This window comes from Perca fluviatilis, chromosome 19, assembly GCF_010015445.1.
Source record: "Perca fluviatilis chromosome 19, GENO_Pfluv_1.0, whole genome shotgun sequence".
NCBI classification, from domain to species: domain Eukaryota; kingdom Metazoa; phylum Chordata; class Actinopteri; order Perciformes; family Percidae; genus Perca; species Perca fluviatilis.
Window position 1 is genome coordinate 7,720,083 of NC_053130.1, and position 17,799 is coordinate 7,737,881.

A 17,799-nucleotide genomic window follows, 5' to 3' on the forward strand; every position below is an offset into this window, starting at 1 on the left:
GGAACTGGGAACTCCTTCAAGACTGTTTTCAGTTATTTCACACTTTTTTGTTAAGTACATAATTCCATATGTGTTCATTCGTAGTTTTGATGCCTTCAGTGAGAATCTACAATGTAAATAGTCATGAAAATAAAAAGGAAACGCATTGAATGAGAAGGTGTGTCCAAACTTTTGGCCTGTACTGTATGTATATAGTTTTCACTTGAGCTCTAGGACATCAAGTAGCTAAAGTAGATAGGGAACGCAAAAGGTGAAAGATGTAGCATCACAGAAGATAGCAATGAATTCTATTGATTTTCTGAGGTAGTTTTTGTCTTCCATACCATAATGGAGAAAACCCTTTTTTTTGTTCCTACTTACAATACACAAACGTACGATACAGCAGCCATCCACTCCACCGGCAGCAGCCCCATATGTTCTGCTACTTTACCTTGAAATCATTTTCGTGTCTCCTCTAGCAGAGGTCATAACCTCTACCTGCTGACTGCGTCTCCTATCCTAAATTAAAAGACTGCATCACATTACATGCAACACACACACACACACACACACACACACACACACACACACACACACACACAGTATAGCCCGTGCAAAGAAACTCAATAGGCTTTTAACATTCATTTAGCCTGGACAGCAGGGCTGACTTAAGCTATACCAACTACATCTGATAGCACACACATAAAGAGAGAGAGGCAACGGAGATAGATTGAGGCTGACTTTACATTACAACCCTATGATAGCACCGCGAGAGACAGAGACAGAGAGAGAGAGAGAGAGTGCTGAGAGGGGTTGAGAGGTTGAGGTGGGCAGAGACAAAGAGAGAGAGAGAGTCGAGGAAAAGGAGGGCTGAGGAAGGAGAAATAGCTAAATACTGTATATAACAAGTAGGTATAAAAAAAGAGACCTGAAAAGGGGGTGTTGATCAATTCAACACATGCGCACACACACACACACACACACACACACACACACACACACACACACACACACACACACACACACACACACACACACACACACACACACACACACACACACACACACAGCCAATAAAGGTAACAGTAAATGGTCCGAGGTAGATTTGTTTCGAGGTCTACTGTACTGTAACACAGTAAACTGTCTTGTTTAAGGCTTTGATGGCTGCAGTGTGGGCAGGCTGGAGACCTGAACAGCCTCTTTCAGTGGATCCTCGCCTACAACATGATTTACTCTGTAGTTGGTTGGGTACAGCATTGTTTTTTTGGCTTCATTGAATTATTCTGACTCTCATATGCTTCTATATTTGAGGAACTGGCGAGTCATGTTAAGTCCCACAGAAACTTCCAAGCTGCTTCATGTGGCGCAGACATCGTTCTATGAAAAGATCCGGAGTCTCAGCGAAAATACGGCCATTTAGATAGAAGCGCTAGATTCGTCAGCAGGTTGAGAACATGCCAAATTCATTTTAGTTTGGAGTTTACTGTCTGCCTCGGGTAAGGAGAAAGAGAGGGAGTCAGTAGGGAAGTGATGAGGGGGATGAATAGAGAGGAGAGAGGGAGAATGGTGAAGATAGAGAAGAGACTGAGAGTAATCGAGAGAGATAAAAACATCTACACCCACCCCCAAACAAACATCCTCATATTTAATGGACTCATTTTTACTCCTGCTCGAGATTAGGACTGAACATAACTCAAAAATAGCAGTGTCTGGGTGCTGGTTGTGTATATATAAATATAGGTCTGTTGCATCTTGTGTGTGTGTGTGTGTGTGTGTGTGTGTAGTTTTGAATATCAGTCCTAATCTATATCAGCTTCAAGTAGAAACTATAAATTAAAAGAGAGAAGATTAACCAGGCAGTAGCAGGGAATGTTATAAACTTGGAATATTTAAAACTGCTTAGCGTGTGTGTGTGTGTGTGTGTGTGTGTGTGTGTGTGTGTGTGTGTGTGTGTGTGTGTGTGTGTGTGAGAGAGAGAGTGAGTGACAAACCAATATATAATATGTGTGTTTAGAAAACTGGGCTTTAGGTACATCATGATTAACAAATACCTAAGCTCGGTAGAAGACAACTGAAGTATGGAGGCAGTGTATGTTTGAAATAAACAGACAACCTTCACTTTTCTCATCATTTTATAATCACTATAAGTTCCTTCATTTTGTTGAAACCTACAGTATATTTCCAGCAGCAACGGGATTAACATTGGTATCCAGTAACAAACCCACCCACTGCTATAACCTCCAGGTCTCCTTTCATGCTACACAATATTACTAGTTATGGATGTTGACAGAATAAAAACCATTCATTTGAGACCGTTTGATTCTCCTTGACATTAGGTTGATGGTCAGCTGATGGTTTGAGGGATGGCTGTATGAAAACTGCTTGTGAAAATATATATAATAAAAATAAACGCCATGAAAAAAATGCTTGCGGTTTTCAGTGGTAAAATTAAACATCGTAACAGCCTTAAAGTGTTTCAGTTTTGTCCTGGCATCAAGATGAAAATACACTACCAAAACAATTCTGCCAGCATGTAAAAAATGAGCAAGGACTATTTTTGTGGTATCAAAATGACAAAAGGGTACAAGTTCCTTCTCGCATCGATAAGAGTTAATACCGCTCGGTGTTGCTCAGCTTAGCTTTCCATTACTCAGGCATATGGTGGGTATTTTTTGCTGATTTTTCATTGCCACGGGCTTTCAGCGGATCTTAAAATAAACGACTAAGACGCCGTGAGCCTCGGAAATCACCAGCTGTACAGTAACTTTCATACCAAGCTACTTATTAAGTCTGCGTGTTTTCCATGGTCTCAGCTCAGAGCAGAAATCCATATACTGTTTTGCAGCAGCTCTCCCCTCTCCCTCCTTTTCTCTCCTCTCCCCAGATGCCTTTTAGAGTTGTCATTGGAGAGTGACCTGTATTATCTATCTCTGACTCGCTCTCCCTGGCTCTGTTTCTTTCTCCGTTTGAATGGAGATTTAGATAAGAGAGTCTGAGCTGCAAGAGAGCAGCCGCTGAATACCAAGAGACAGACCAAAAGAAAGAGAGAGGAGGCCAGAGAGGAGCAGAGAGTCAGGGCCAGATGTTCTGAGCCATTTGCACCTTGTTTCATAGTCATCCTGTGGCTGGAGATGTTCCTGATATTTATCAAACAGGTGCACTGGGCTCAAAGTGCAGTTTGACTGTCATCTGCAGCTCGTCTTGCTTGCTCTAAGTGAGCTTCATCTTTCTCCTTTAAGCATAAATGCCTCTGCATCCTGAGAGCAGCTCGAGTAAATCTGTATCATATAGAAATCTTAGTGAAAAAAGATCAATCGTGGGTTTACTACAACAAAGTATGCAAGGAACCTGCACTGTCAGTCCAAAAACAGAAAAAAAAAAAAAAAAACAGCTCATTTGGAAGAAAATAAAAAAGCAATATGCACAAACACAATATTAGAAGATTTCATGACAGAAGAAGGGATGGGAAGTTGTAGCTTTATGATTTAATACATTTGTTAGAAATAAAAAACGTTATAGCCTAGTGCATATCTGCAACATCTCAGTGTTTAAAATGTCCCTATTTTCAGATAGATTTAAATGGTGTGTGTGTGTGTGTGTGTACGCGTGTGTTTGTGCGGGGGTGGGGGAAAGCTGTTTTCATCGGCCTGATTCTGCATATGACAAACAAATAGACACACACATCTGCATATGACACACACACACGCCACACACACACACACACACACACACACACACACACACACACACACACACACACACACACACACACACACACACACACACACACTTAAAATGTCCCAAAGGTGATCGATGAGGTGGTGATGGAAATGTCATCTAGTGCTAATCCATTTATCATCGCTCATCCAGCCTCATGAATTTCTCCTTTTGGTTTTCAATCATTTTTTGCTCTTTTACCACGAGACCATTTGAATGCGGTGATTCATAGGACTGCCAGCAGTTTTCTCTGGAGGAGGAAGACCGGGCGTGCAGGCATCCAGCACTCTGACTGGACTCATTAATTAGTGGGCAGGACAATGATAGCCTGTGTTTACATGGATCCATGTGATGGGGTGGTAAATAAAAAGCTGGGAGAGTCCGAGATCTCCAATCAGTGACTGTCATAACGAAAACAAATACCTACATAACCACGAAGCAATTTCACATTCTGACTTGATTTCCTGGGGTTTTTAGTTAAAGATTAACATCTGTGACAAGTTAAAATCTAGGCAGTCTTTAATTTAGCTTCAACTCTATACTATTTGTCACTGGCTGCACTTTGGTTGTCCAAAAACTAAATAGCCTTTTCAGTGTTGAATTATATACTTTATATTACATGGTGGAGCAGTAATGTAATAACATTAAACATTATTGATCCCAGGAGGAAACTTCTGTTATTTTCTTGCCCATTTGCCAAAGAGATGGGAACAGTAGATAGCAACAGAACAGTGTCTGGTAGGGAAGAGTTTCTCAATATTTAGCTCACGACCTAGTCTGGATCAACAGAAGTACATTTCCAGGATAAAGCCTGACATCGGGTGTGTGACTCACGAGCAGGATGTCAGTCTTTGCCCCTCCGCTTCACTCTCTTTGTTTTGCGATTATCATAATCCCTTCGCTATGGTAAACAAGAACAAACTACAGGCTAGCACGCTACACGATGAAAATGGCAAGTTTTGAGGACATTTTTGGGATTGTGCTATAAGGCAGGCCTGCTTGGTTCTTACGAGGAATGATTGTAAAGATTTACAAAGAATATGTTTACGGCATTTCCTCTCTAACTGGGACGTTTTGGGACCGATTGGTGGAGGTTTGCTGTGGACAAAGTACACACGGCGACACGCTGGTAAGAGCAAATGACGTATAACCACGTACCCAGCTAATTTAAAAAGCTCACGTTACTGCTTTGTATGAACGGTTAACTTCATTTAATACCGTATGTAGTTTGCGGGGTGCAAATGTTCCACCAAAATAAGTTCCCTCCCAAGGCCATTTTGCAGAGGCACCAGGCACTGCGTTTGGAACTTGGCGCCGCCCAAGACGATTGTGATCGTCTGGCAATGCAAGACTAGGTCACGACCCAACCGAGGGTCTCTTGATATGCCACTAGGCTCACAGGTGAATATTGAACTGATGCACATATACTTATGTCATTATAAATAAACCGGATCATGAGTTACCAAAGGTTTCATGACTCAGTATCTCGCTGGAGAACACCGTAGCACAAAGGATGCTTTCCACTTTCCAGGCTTTAAATCTTCAGCGTGTCCTCCAGCTGAAGGACTTTCCAACTGCTTATCCAACCGAGAGCACACACAAATGGAAATCAAAATTAAAAAGAACATTTCTAGGATAATATCCCAGAGATGGTGATGGCATTTACTCCTAAATACAGTACATAATTGATGGGAAAGGTCTCTTTATCTGTATGCGATTTGTCAGTATGAGCCACTTCCTGATCTGAAGGATTTTATTTTTAACTCAGATGTGAGCTTGGTTGGTTGTTGTTTTTCTTATGCTCTAGTTTAAACAGATAGAAATCACACTGCCAAGCCTGTGTCAAGATACAGTTGTGAGAGATCATTATATATTCATGTGCGTGTGTATTTGTGTGTGTATGTGTGAAGTGCTGGCTGAACTGCTATATGAGTAAGAGAGCGTGTCATACAATAACAAACTATCTAAATGAAAATCATCGACAAGTGAGCCAAGTCATAACTGAGTGTGCAAGTACATACATAAGCAGCCCAGCCATGCAGAACTGAATAAGTAAAAAGCATATTTATTCTCTCTCTCTCTCTCTCTCACCTCGTCAGTTAAATGACTCTTGCTCATTTTTCTCTGACTCTAAGTCAACATGTCAACTAGAATATGTCTCGTCTCCCTCAGTCATGTCGTCGGTAACCCATGCCGTCATTATTTGTTTTTGTAAGCCCTCCGTACATGTGTTGCCCTCTCTGTGTCTGGATCTATGGTGAAGTTAGTGACTTCTGTGCGTAGTGTTTCCATGTTGGGTTTTAATGAGCGTGCGCACGTTAGGTATTTGTTATGTATGAGTGTGTTTGTGTCTAGAAGGCTGAATAAAGTGGCTGCCTCCAATGTGAACACAATGTACATACAAGATGCAAATGACTAGTGTGTACACTACACTACACTCAAGAACCTTGAAGGGGATAATAAAAGCTTTTTTTTTTCTTTTCTTTTTTAACCTTAAAGCGATAAAGAAGTCTGTGGCCGTAGGAACCCTGAGGGTGAAATCTTAAGAGTCTTAAATTACCTCACCGATTTTGAAACAGCTTTTTGTAAATGAGCAGTGTTGCCTTCTCCAGGGACGGAACCAAATTAAGAAGAAATGAATGTGGAAAATGTAATGAGTTACGATTTACAATAGCATCACCAGAGGATAATACTGATGGCTCACGGATTTCAGCCAAATTGCTCATCGACAGTATGTTGCCTTCAAGTAGTTCCCTGTGTCCCATGGACCTAAGCTGTGATTGCAAAGTCTAGACAGTAAAATACAAGCACACTAGCATTCTGCTGGACTCAATGACACAATATCAACTTGCGGTGTCACTTAGATACAATGACAATTAGCTGAGCTTGTGTAGCTACACTGGTAGAGCAGCACATTTTGCAGTGGCAACCTATGCTAACAATATACGTTATGCACGTATGGTAATGGTAAGTGTACATGCATGTTATATTTAAGCCAAATGATTTGTTTAAATTTTTCTTGCAGTAAGGATCGTTTTGTCAGAAGTGATTAGTGGTTCAAATTAGTGGCTGTGAAGGAAGGGGGAGTAAATAAGAATATCCAAAGTCTTCAAATTACAGGGGGTTCTCCATCTTGTCATGGCTGTTCAGATCAAACTCCGCTTTAAAAGGCAGACAGCATCAACATGTCTGCCGGTGACCTTACACCCACCACTGCGGTTCACATATTCTGCAGATTTAATAAGAGTGCTGAGTGCTTTCAAGTGTCTGCAGCTTACTTCAAAAGCTAAACGTGCATTTGAATATCCATTTAACTTCATGTGGTGTAATGTGTGCTTTTGTAGTCCATGACATTATAATTTAGTGCTTACAATTGGCAGATTGATGGATTAGTTGTCTGTCGATCAATTAGTCCATCGACAGATTCTGACGATCAAGCAACCATGTCAACAGCCACACATTCCACTTTTATCTCATGTCATTGTAAAATTGAATATCAGCATGTTTCACAATCTGAAACTCACAAATATCAGCCCAAATCTTAATTTGGGCAAAAAACAAGGAGGTGGCTTCATCAGCACTATCAGCACTTGCTTGGCTTTAATTGTTACGCTATTGCCATGGTTGATAAGGCAAAACTGAAAACGTAGGGGAATATGTTTCTTTACACACACATATATAAAAATGTTAAGGCTGCATGCACAATACTGGAGTTTCTGTCACAAGTTATTGTCCGACTTAATGCATTTCACACAGTTATTTGTCTTTTCATGCTTTTAAGTTGGTAATATACTTAAATATAAAATAATGAAAGTAGAATCTAATGTTTTTGAGGGTAAGAAAGTCATTGCTTGTGAGTGGAGATAAAACAATCTTGCTTTCAGGCTTATATAACCACATAAAGCTATTTCAGAGCAGCTGACAGAAAACTGGGCTTATATTTTCAGATGAGGAAGTGGAAAAATACTCTGCTGTCTAGAGCAAGTGTTGTAGGAGTAGCACTATTGTGGGAGCAGGACGTCTGAGCCCAAAAAAAAAAAATAAGAAATAGGCCTATAGTTACCAGCCAATCCCCTGTAAAATAACTGCCTGCCACTTGCACCTGCATCTCCTGTGGAGGATTTTATTTTAGACTCAGCAATGAGTCAGAAAGGGGTTGAGAGGAAGAGGAGGAGGAGGAGGAGGAGGAGGATGCTTGCCTTAAGATAGAATATATGAAAGGAACTGTGCACCGAAAATAAGATAAAAAAAAAAAAGAGTGTTGATAAAGAAGAGTCACATAGCTAAATACAGTAGTTTTACATGCCGGTGTCCCTTTTAGACAGTTCTCATAAATTGCTGACCCATTGTTTGGCACAATGCTTGCCAATGGGACTGTACGTGGAAATCATGCAGGGAAATTTAAGCAACCCGTGAGTGCTGGCACGTATGAACCAGTACACGGTAACACTTCAGCAGCTTGTATGCACTCAATAAAATGTGCCTGTGTGTGATTGTCTATGTGCCCATGCACCTGTGAATACAAACCGGCGCATACTGACACAGCTGGGATCCACCAGTCCCTACCAGTGTGTGTGTGTGTGTGTGTGTGTGTGTGTGTGTGTGTGTGTGTGCCAGCTGCGCCCACTGTGCTGATCCTCAAAGTCGCTATCACATTCTGCTTGCATCATTTCACCGCAGTCTTACGGAGAGCATCAAACTCATGAACACATGCTCACAGTTACAAGCCCATATTCACTCTCACATTCATGCGTATAATCACTTTCTTACATAAACACCCATTCGGCGACTTGAGACATTGTGATTACATATGATGGGTATTTTAAGCAGCTTGCCATCGAACATACGATCCATAAATTTGTAGCGTGTGGTTTTAAAGCAGGCTGCACTCACCCTTTATCTGTTAAATGGAGCCACACAAAAAAAAGATTTCTCATTTTGATAATGATCATTTTAAAACGGTCAGATGGTGTCTATTTAACTGGTGTGGCCAGTTAGTGCTGGAGAGGAAAACCTTTATATTTTAGGACAGAATGACAAGCACCTCCCGCTAACCATGCGTTATTGTTGAAAAGGTCTGCAGAGGTCAAAAGGGGCTTTAAACTCTGGGTCAGGAATGACTTCAGGGCCCTCGGATCCAGCCAAGTAAAGGTCAACTGTTATACTGCCCTATAAACCCAAAGAGCAGTAGCTGTGTTAGGAGATTCTTTGTAAGAAAATGGCTTTAAACTTTATCTTCACTCCGCACAAACTATTAGACATTTCGGTTTGCCTTTATAGGCCTGCATAAAATTAGGCTTTTTTGTCCAGCTTTAGAGGCAATGTTGAGATCCCAATTGGCTGCTATCATGAAATAAATCCCAGCATCTTGATTTAGAAACACCAGATTTTAATCCGTGAGAGTGTAATGTGTTTGGATAGAGCTCAGCTAGAGGACTATAATCAGAATAATTATTCTGGTCTCACTCCAGCTTCAGGCCTTTTAGCTAATGACAGACGCAACACTAATGGCTGCATTTCAAGCAGTCTATTTGCATGTGTGCCTGAAATCTGTGTGTGCAAATATCGTTGTGTGTGTGTGAGCGAGCAGGTAGGCATGCCTTCGACAGCTCAAAAATCTCAAAAAGAAACTGGTACATTTCTGATTATTTTCTGCAATGATGGGTAGCTAAGCTGAGAGATGATGACAGTTTGTATCCTTAAGGACCTTTTTTCTAGCAGATGTAGCCAATATCATCTCATATCTGCTTTTAGTCTTTTGTGGAACAGAGGAGAACAAAACTCATACAACAGTATGTGCATGAAGGGCTGGTGTTTTGCCACATAATGCTTGTTGTGCAGTGCAAGAGGGAAGAATATAGCAGGGATGCGCAGTGCTTTCAATGTATGGATCCACATAGCTGCCTGATACAATAAAAAAAAAAAAGGTCATATTAGGGACGCACACTGCAGCCAAAATATAATTTGTACACCAAGGGCTCTATTGAGTGTAGTCATACATCACAACGTCTTTCAACTGTTCTTATCTTGATTGTTATTTATTGCTGAAACAAAACACGAGATCACCAATTTTACGGTGAGGGAAATCACTCTTCAGATATGAATGCAATTCATCAAAATGAATCAATACAAAATATTATCACTTGGTGGAAGCCTGTGAGCATGCAGCGAAACATGCGCACTACAGTGTGGTTTGCAGTAGACTACCAATCAATAGGCCTTTATTCATGCATTGCACATTTCACATGAGAACCAATTCAGACGGTGCTTTACAGTATTGACCGTATTGTCTCAGGGTCTCTTTGCAACACAACAGCATAGTGAAATCTATTTTCCTTCACATAACAAGCTGTCATTTTCTGGTTGGAATGAGCTCAATCGTCTCTGCATGCAAAGCAGGCAGCTTTAGCTGCTGAATGAAAATAACGATAGCACAATAGTGATTGGTCTAATTCCATACCGACATTGCTCGTGTCACACAATGATGATTAGTGGAAGGCTTCAAAAAGCATGGCTCATTTGAAAACATCTGTGGTGTAGTTACGGACAGCGCAACACATCGCCGCTATTAACGGCATGTGCTGTGTCAGCACGTGTTGCTACAGATACTCTGATAAAACTATTTCTTCTTCTTTAACAAGGTGAAAGGAGTCAGCGCTGTCTGCATACAAAGCAGGCCGATCTGCTGCGTGATAATAATAGCATGATGATGATTGGTGTTGTACAGGAGGAACACTACCAACCCTGAATAATAAGGATTTGGTATAATGCTCTGCTGATGATGAAGGTGTTGGTGGAACCTAAAGGTGCTGTAAATTTGATGCAAACAAGTTATTTTTCTTATTAATTAGACATATTAGGAACAAAAATGACTGTGTTCCCAAAATCCTTCTTGATTTACAGATGAGCAGTACAGATCATACATTAACAAAAAGTCTTTGAGCAACTTATTAAGCATTGCTCCAATCTGTTGACAACTTGTTTGCATAGAACAGAATAGAATGGATCTACAAACATAATTTCCCGCAAAAAAAACAAAAACGTAATCGGGTTGAAACTAATTAAACCCAACAGATTAGTTATTAATTCACCATGTGTATGTTTGGAGTAATGTAATAAAGTAAACTGCTTTCATCTGTGTCAGAGATGAAAGCAGCAATGTAATGCCCAATTATCTCAGGCATAATAGTGTTAAACATCTAAGAATTTGGAGTTGTCTTTCTATTATGGTTGTTGGTCTGAAGAAAAAAAAAAAAAACCCACACAAAACAGACACATTCAATTCCTCACAAAAGTGTTTTCTACCAACGCTACTTGTGCTGATCTTTAGTTCCTGCTAATAATGGATAATTATTGCAGAGTCTCGGTACTCGGAGCTGTGTGATCTCTCACTGCACATTTCTAAAGACGTGGATAAAAGAAATGTGGCACCAAGGATAAAGGCAGTTTTTGGCCTTTTGATATTTAGCCATTACGGCGTAGTAAAATATCTCTCTCGCAGTATTTTTCCTCATCTCTTCACTCATGCACCATCACACCCACATCATTAATGGATGAAAGGGAACGTTTAGAAAAATCTTATGTTGCCAGACTGCTGAGTTTTTTCCTTTTTCTTTTACCCTTATTCACCCAGTGAATTTCAATTTTCAGTAACGCCCTGTTAACACTCACGCGGGGGACCACTACCGCGGGCCCTGAGCCGCTCCACTGCGACAGGCCAGGGTTAAGTAGCTAGCTCAAGGGCTTCTCACTGGTAGTAACTGATGGAAGTGAGGACATGTCCTGTTCATTTCCCTGCCCAGATAACACCTCAGGTGAACTGGGAATGCAATGGAAACATAAAGGCAGCGGCTTCAATTACAAATGTCCTCAAAATCATTCGTAACCAATTCTAATCTTTAAGAGTCCAACCTTTGGGCCCTGGCCCGGCCTTTGAAAGCCACATTGCTGTTAGTCCACTTGCTTCCAATCAGTGCTGCTCATACAGAAGCCTTAGCACTATGAAATGCTGCTGCACATATTCATTTTGTGACCTTTCTTGTGGTACAAGTGAGCCTTATGTATTAGTAACTAAAAATTTAAAACTGAAATTTAATAGATTTTTTTTGGGGTTAAAAACACCCTTCTATAAAAAAATTTTTTTTTTTTTTTTTTAAAGTTTTTTTTTTAATATTTTTTTTTTTTTTTTTTTTTTCTCACCACTGTGTGCCATGTAAGCAGCAACACATTAGTTAGTTAGTCCTGGTACACGAAAAAAAAAGGATGAGTTGAAAGAAAAGAACGAATGTCAGACTGTTTACTTGGACTGCACTATTGTGGTTATACAATCACAAAAAAAAGACTGGCTGACTTTAAATTGGCATCCTTTTTTGAAAGTTTGTTGTAGTCCACGAATTTCATTCCACCACATTGCATGAACCAGTAACGTTATTCTTGCCACAGAACACCGAAAAAAATACTTAAACAACACTGAGAACGTTTACATGCACACCAATATTCCACTATTATTCCGAATATGACAATATTCCGAATTTGATACAGGTCATGTAAACAGCCAGCCTAAAAATCTAGATGAACCCTATCGGCAGCAAATTTAATTTGCAGCCAGGGGGTCTAGCAACTCTAGGTTGGCTTGCGAGCTGGAAAAGTCAAACTCAAGCCGGGCCAATCACATCGTGTATAGAGTCGGTGGGCGGGCTTAACGTAATGACGGCAGAGTTATGACAGTAATAACAAACAAACAAAGAAGATGGCTGCTGCTGCTGCTGCTGCTGCTGGTGAACAGCGGTCTTTCGAGTCAGCTTTGGCCGCGACTCTGGAAGACTTGGAGTTCAGCTTTTCTCTGAGGAAAGAACAAAGAACGGCACTGAAGTCATTCTTTAAAAAGGAAGGTGTGTTCGGAGTTTTGCCGACCGGATACCTTCTTCGTTGCTCTGCCTGGTTGTAGCGCTATCCTATTACGTGCAGAGAGAATCTGAAAGACAACTGTTTATCCCGCCCCTCGGATTGAGCCCTGCCAATGGTGAGTTCCCAGACCCAACATCTGGATGTGGGTCTGGCTTGTCAGGCTAGTAAACAGCATATTCCGTCTGGATATTCAAAATAAGGCCTTTTTCCGAATTAAGCATTTTCCTATTATGACGTGGGATATTCCGGTATTATTTAGGTTTTAGAGGCATTCTTTGGACATGTATACAGCGCATTCAGAACATGCGTCTCAATCAGGGTTTTTACCGCAGTTTACAGCTTATGGTCTGCTCTGTGCGTTGCTATGGTTGCTGTACACAAACCAACCAGCCCACAGTTTGCAAGGCTGCAGACCCGATAAGAAGGAGAAACACAGCTACTTTTTTTTTTTTTTAAGATTATTTTTTGGCCATTTTAAGCCTTTATTTATAGGACAGAGCTGAAGCCGTGAAAGGGGTGAGAGAGATGGGGAATGACATGCAGCAAAGGGCCGCAGGTTGGAGTGGAACCTGCGGCTGCTGCGTCGGGGAGTAAACCTCTGTATATGGGCGCGTGCTCTACCAGGTGAGCTACCCATGCGCCCAGCTACTTTTAAACATGATTAAACACGGATATCAACAGGTTTTTGGATATGCACACACATCGCTACACCAACCTTTTTCAAGAAGCTGTTTGAAGGAATGCCGCTGGTAAACTTTGACAAAAAAACAAACAAAAAAAACTTATTTTGCTCAGCTACATGTAAATGGGAATATTAGTGGAATTTTCACTTTCTTTAGCCATGTAAACAGCTTAGTCGGAATATCGCCTTTTTCAGAATATGGGCAAAAAACGGAATATTATGTGCATGTAAACGTAGTCATTGGCTGTTCATCTCATTAAAGAATATATATCACACAACGCACCACTTTTTTGTTTTTCAATAGTTTCTGGACAATAATGTAGTACTGATGCACAGAGGCAAACCAGGCTGTAAATAAATGTGATAAAATGGCAATTCTGCTCTCTTTATGAGAACAGTTCATTAAAGATTACATGACACCAACATTGTTCTTTAATACTGAAAGCAATACCTCATAGCAACATTTATATTTTTTGCCCAAACCCGCAATGTGCACATGAAAATAAAAAGCAGAACTCTGGACCGAATTTGTCAAAACCACTGGGGTCGGCACCTCCAGGTCAGATATACAGTTTTTAAAGACACCCTCCAGCCAATCAAAAAAGATGCTCTGTTGTTGGGATGTGATGTAAACTGTAATGAATCAGGACAACAGTTTACAGCTGAACTCCGAGTTAGTTTTTGTGTCCATAATGTTTAGACTGCAGTCTGTCCACTCTGTGCTCATACATCAGGCTGTATGGTGAAAGTCTTAACAAGCCTAAACTAGCTGCAGGCTAGTGCACTGTACATACAGGAAGAGGCTTGGTTAATTTAGAGCAATACTGGCTTGGTCAACACATGAATTAAATATATTTTATTTTATTTATGCATTTTTTGGGCATTTTAGGCCTTTATTTGACAGGACAGCTGAAGACATGAAATGGGTGAGAGAGGGGGGGAACGACATGCAGCAAAGGGCCACAGGTCGAACCTGGGCCCGGTGGTGTCGAGGAGTAAACCTCTATATATGGGCGCCCGCTCTACCAACTGAGCTATCCGGGCGCCCTTATTTATATTTCTTTACTTACTTTTTAAACATTTTACTACAGTGTGGTTGGTGTCATGAGATAGTGGAATGCAATACTTTTGGGAGGGCAATATGAACACTGTTTGAAAATCCCAAATCCCTGCAGTATTTCTGCTCGAATGCTGTCAGCCTGCAGTCTTGGTTATTGTAGTTATTTAATGGCTTGGGAAAAAAAAATTTTAACCTTGGAAATTCATTCTAGAGAGCTTAAGAAAGGCGGATTCGGAAGAGTATCTGACAGCTTCACGTACTTAAGGTTAAAAGCTTTGTTTGTTAAATTGCTAATGTTTAAATTAGCATAATTAACCACTTCATATTTGTTTATTTCCTGCTTTTCTTTTACTTTCATTTTCATCCTTCCGATAAATACCCTGATATAAGCAAGCCACACATCTCTTTGCCGACTCTACCCCCAGCATAACTGCACACACTTAATGAGATATACATCATATTACATCATAATCACATACTACTGTATACCCTTTCCTCTTCAATAAATGGTCGTTCCTACATGTGATTCATCTAAATTCTGTCTCCTGTTCCCCTCAGCAGATCTGTGTCGCCGTGCAGAGGAGAAAACCCCCAACGTATCCCACACCAGTAATGAGGTAAAGGTGAGTTCTGCCATTTTTCTTTCCAATGCTCTGTGTGTGTATGTGTGTGTGTGTGTGTGTGTGTGTGTGTATAGAATCAAAAGGCTTGTGAATTGGCTTTGATACGTCAGACCCCACTTGCCTGTTTAGCATTCTGTTGAACTGGCTCCCTCTCTTTCAGAGATATAATGAGCAACAGAGAAGGATTGGTGAAAGCCCACAGAGAACTTTATCGCCAATTCTTTCATTCATTCTTTATATTTGTGTGTGGTGTTTTTCCTCTTTCTTTCTTACTTACTTACTTAAGGCACTTTCATATTTTTGCCTCCGTCTCTTTTAGCAGTGATCTTTGTCCGTCATGGTTACTAGAGAAATATTCTGAATTGTTTAGCTTGTTTTTGCCTACAGCAGCTTGTTAAAGAGGACTTGTAAAAAATGCATATTTAATATGATTTCATGCCTGAAAATGCAGCTTACAATGCATTTGCCCTCTGGGGACGTGTTCCCAAAGTCACCGTATCGTGCACCTCACATCTCCCATACTAAGCATTTTTTCATTCGCCTGAAAAAGTTGAATAGATTAAAGGCAGATCAAATCGATCCCGAGTGTGCTTATCAGTGGCTGGCAGGCTGACGAGCCGATTTCAGAACAGCATATTCTAATCCTTCAACTGCAGGCTGGAAACTGGAAAAAGACAAACAGGTAAAATAAGACTCCGAGACAGTTGGTCAGACGGGAACCACAGTAAAAAGACAAATCTTTGAACATTTTAAGTCTGAAAGAACTGTTGGGCATGGAACACAACAAAAAAGTAGATTATTACGCAGATATGTTCAAGCATCACAAATGAAAAATGAATGTTATGATTAAGGATACTAATATTAACAATTTAAAATACCAAGGATCAACACACTACACATCCTTCCCTGCCTGTACACCAGGGTTAAATCAATGTCTTGGATTTCCTATAAAGGCCACAATTCACCTGTTAATAACAACCCAACATCGGCCAATGAGAAAATCAGCTGTTGTGGCAACACTGACTGCATTAAGTGACGAGAATGGTAAAATGTATAGATATTGAAGACGGGTTTATTAGAGGCTTAAATGTTGTAAAATCTCACATCAGTCGGACATCAATGAAGACTTAAGCTCTTCGCCCATCTGGTTTGGCCTGGATTATACTGGGTGGCTGTGTATGAAATGCGTCCTCATCGGCATGTATCGATTTCGCCTGTAACTTATTTTGATTCTTGGTTCCAAAGGGTTTAGCTACACTGCGTGCTGATTGGATATTTAACCTTTTGACCTCCAAACCGGGATCTGAGCACATATCCCATAATAGGAGGCATTCATCCAGATGACCTCTTCTGTCACCGCGACAACCTTGACAAAGGTTTCTGTGTGTGTGTGTGTGTGTGTGTGTGTGTGTGTGTCTTAGATTTGTGAAAAAAAAGAGAGATAGAGAAGGAACAAATTGTGGTCTAAGGTCACATTATCTCTCTCTCTCTCTCAGATTATTGCCTTCTCTTGGCACATGGCCTATGAATGAAATAATCATATTTATTGTTGTGTGTGTACTGTATATGTGGCTGTACGTGCATGCGTTTCTCATTGTTATTTCAGTCTATAGCAGTTTCACACACAAACACAGCAGGAGGATATTAGGACAATCATCCATTCTGTCTCTTCGCCGGTTGTGTTTTCATGATACGGTGAGATAGTTTCTAAATTACGCTCTATTTTAGCCTCAGCCAAAGGCTTGGTAGAATTAATCTTGGGCTGGCTGCAGAGCTGCAAACTTTAGCTGCACACACCAACTCCAGGTTGTTGTGTTTTTACACTGGTCATCACCAAAATGTTAATAATTAGTTCACATTTCTCTAAAATGGGAGTTATTTCACATGAGAAGTGGCTACATTACCACTGCAGCTTTGTTTACATACAGATTATGTATCCAGTACATTTATTTGACTCGCGTGCTGAATTTGCATGCATTAACTACAGTGTAATGCTTATAGCAGCATCATTGCAGATTAAGTATAGCTGCAGTGTAATGATTCCAAAATGAGATTTTGAAGTGAGAATTCCCATGAAACTACAGTGCGCTTCTGCCCAAAGGTTTATCAACAAACATCAAAAAGCAAACTCAAAAAGCCGGTTTTCAGGGGTCCATTTCAGGAAGGAGGTTTAACAAACTCTGAGTCTGACCCTGAACTCTGAGTTGATTTACCCTGAGATGGGAAACGCTGAGTTTTCGGTTCCAGAACAGCTGATTTGAGTTGGTTCACTCTACTCAGAGTAGGTTCACTCAGAGATAAGCGCGTGCACCACCACTATAAAAAGGCAGCATGAATGGAGCCATGATTCTACGATTCACCATGGTAACAACCACAAACAAACAGGTCGGCGGAAATACTCATGCGCACATACAGCGAGTTTGAACATGTATTTCGTTAAAAAAAGCAACAGAGCGGCTGCTGCAAAAGACAGAATTGGTGTGGGAGAACATTGGTGCTCGAGTCAATGCGTAAGCATTGACAGTGTATTCATTTCATATTTAATCACAGGTAACCTATAATATTACTGGTGAAAACTGGAATGGTATTACACTTATAATTTTATTTAGGTGCAATCCTGCGAGCGAAAAAGTAAGCTGATCCCATTCTGAGCCTGCAGCACCATGATCATTAACAGAAATATAATTTATAATCATTTAATTCTTTTTAATGGCTCTCACTGTTTGTGTCCAGGGGAACACTACAGAAACGTTTCAGAGTGATCAGCCTCACTCTTCTGACGGCTCTGCATACAGTGGCTTTACTAATATGAGCCGCATCACCAATGTTGT

The 17,799-nt window shown here is 40.6% G+C and overlaps 1 protein-coding gene across 4 annotated transcripts in view; it reads left to right on the top strand.

The window, feature by feature from the left end:
• The window catches only part of cdh11 (cadherin 11, type 2, OB-cadherin (osteoblast)), a 96,631-nt gene that overhangs the window by 26,495 nt on the left and 52,337 nt on the right, over nucleotides 1-17,799 (top strand). The window contains exon 2 of one of the 4 annotated variants that reach the window (XM_039783873.1): nucleotides 14,904-14,968. The gene's annotated coding sequence lies outside the window, so the exon portion shown is untranslated. The remainder of the gene's footprint in view (nucleotides 1-14,903; nucleotides 14,969-17,799) is intronic. The other 3 variants (XM_039783874.1, XM_039783875.1, XM_039783876.1) reach the window with 3 other exon arrangements.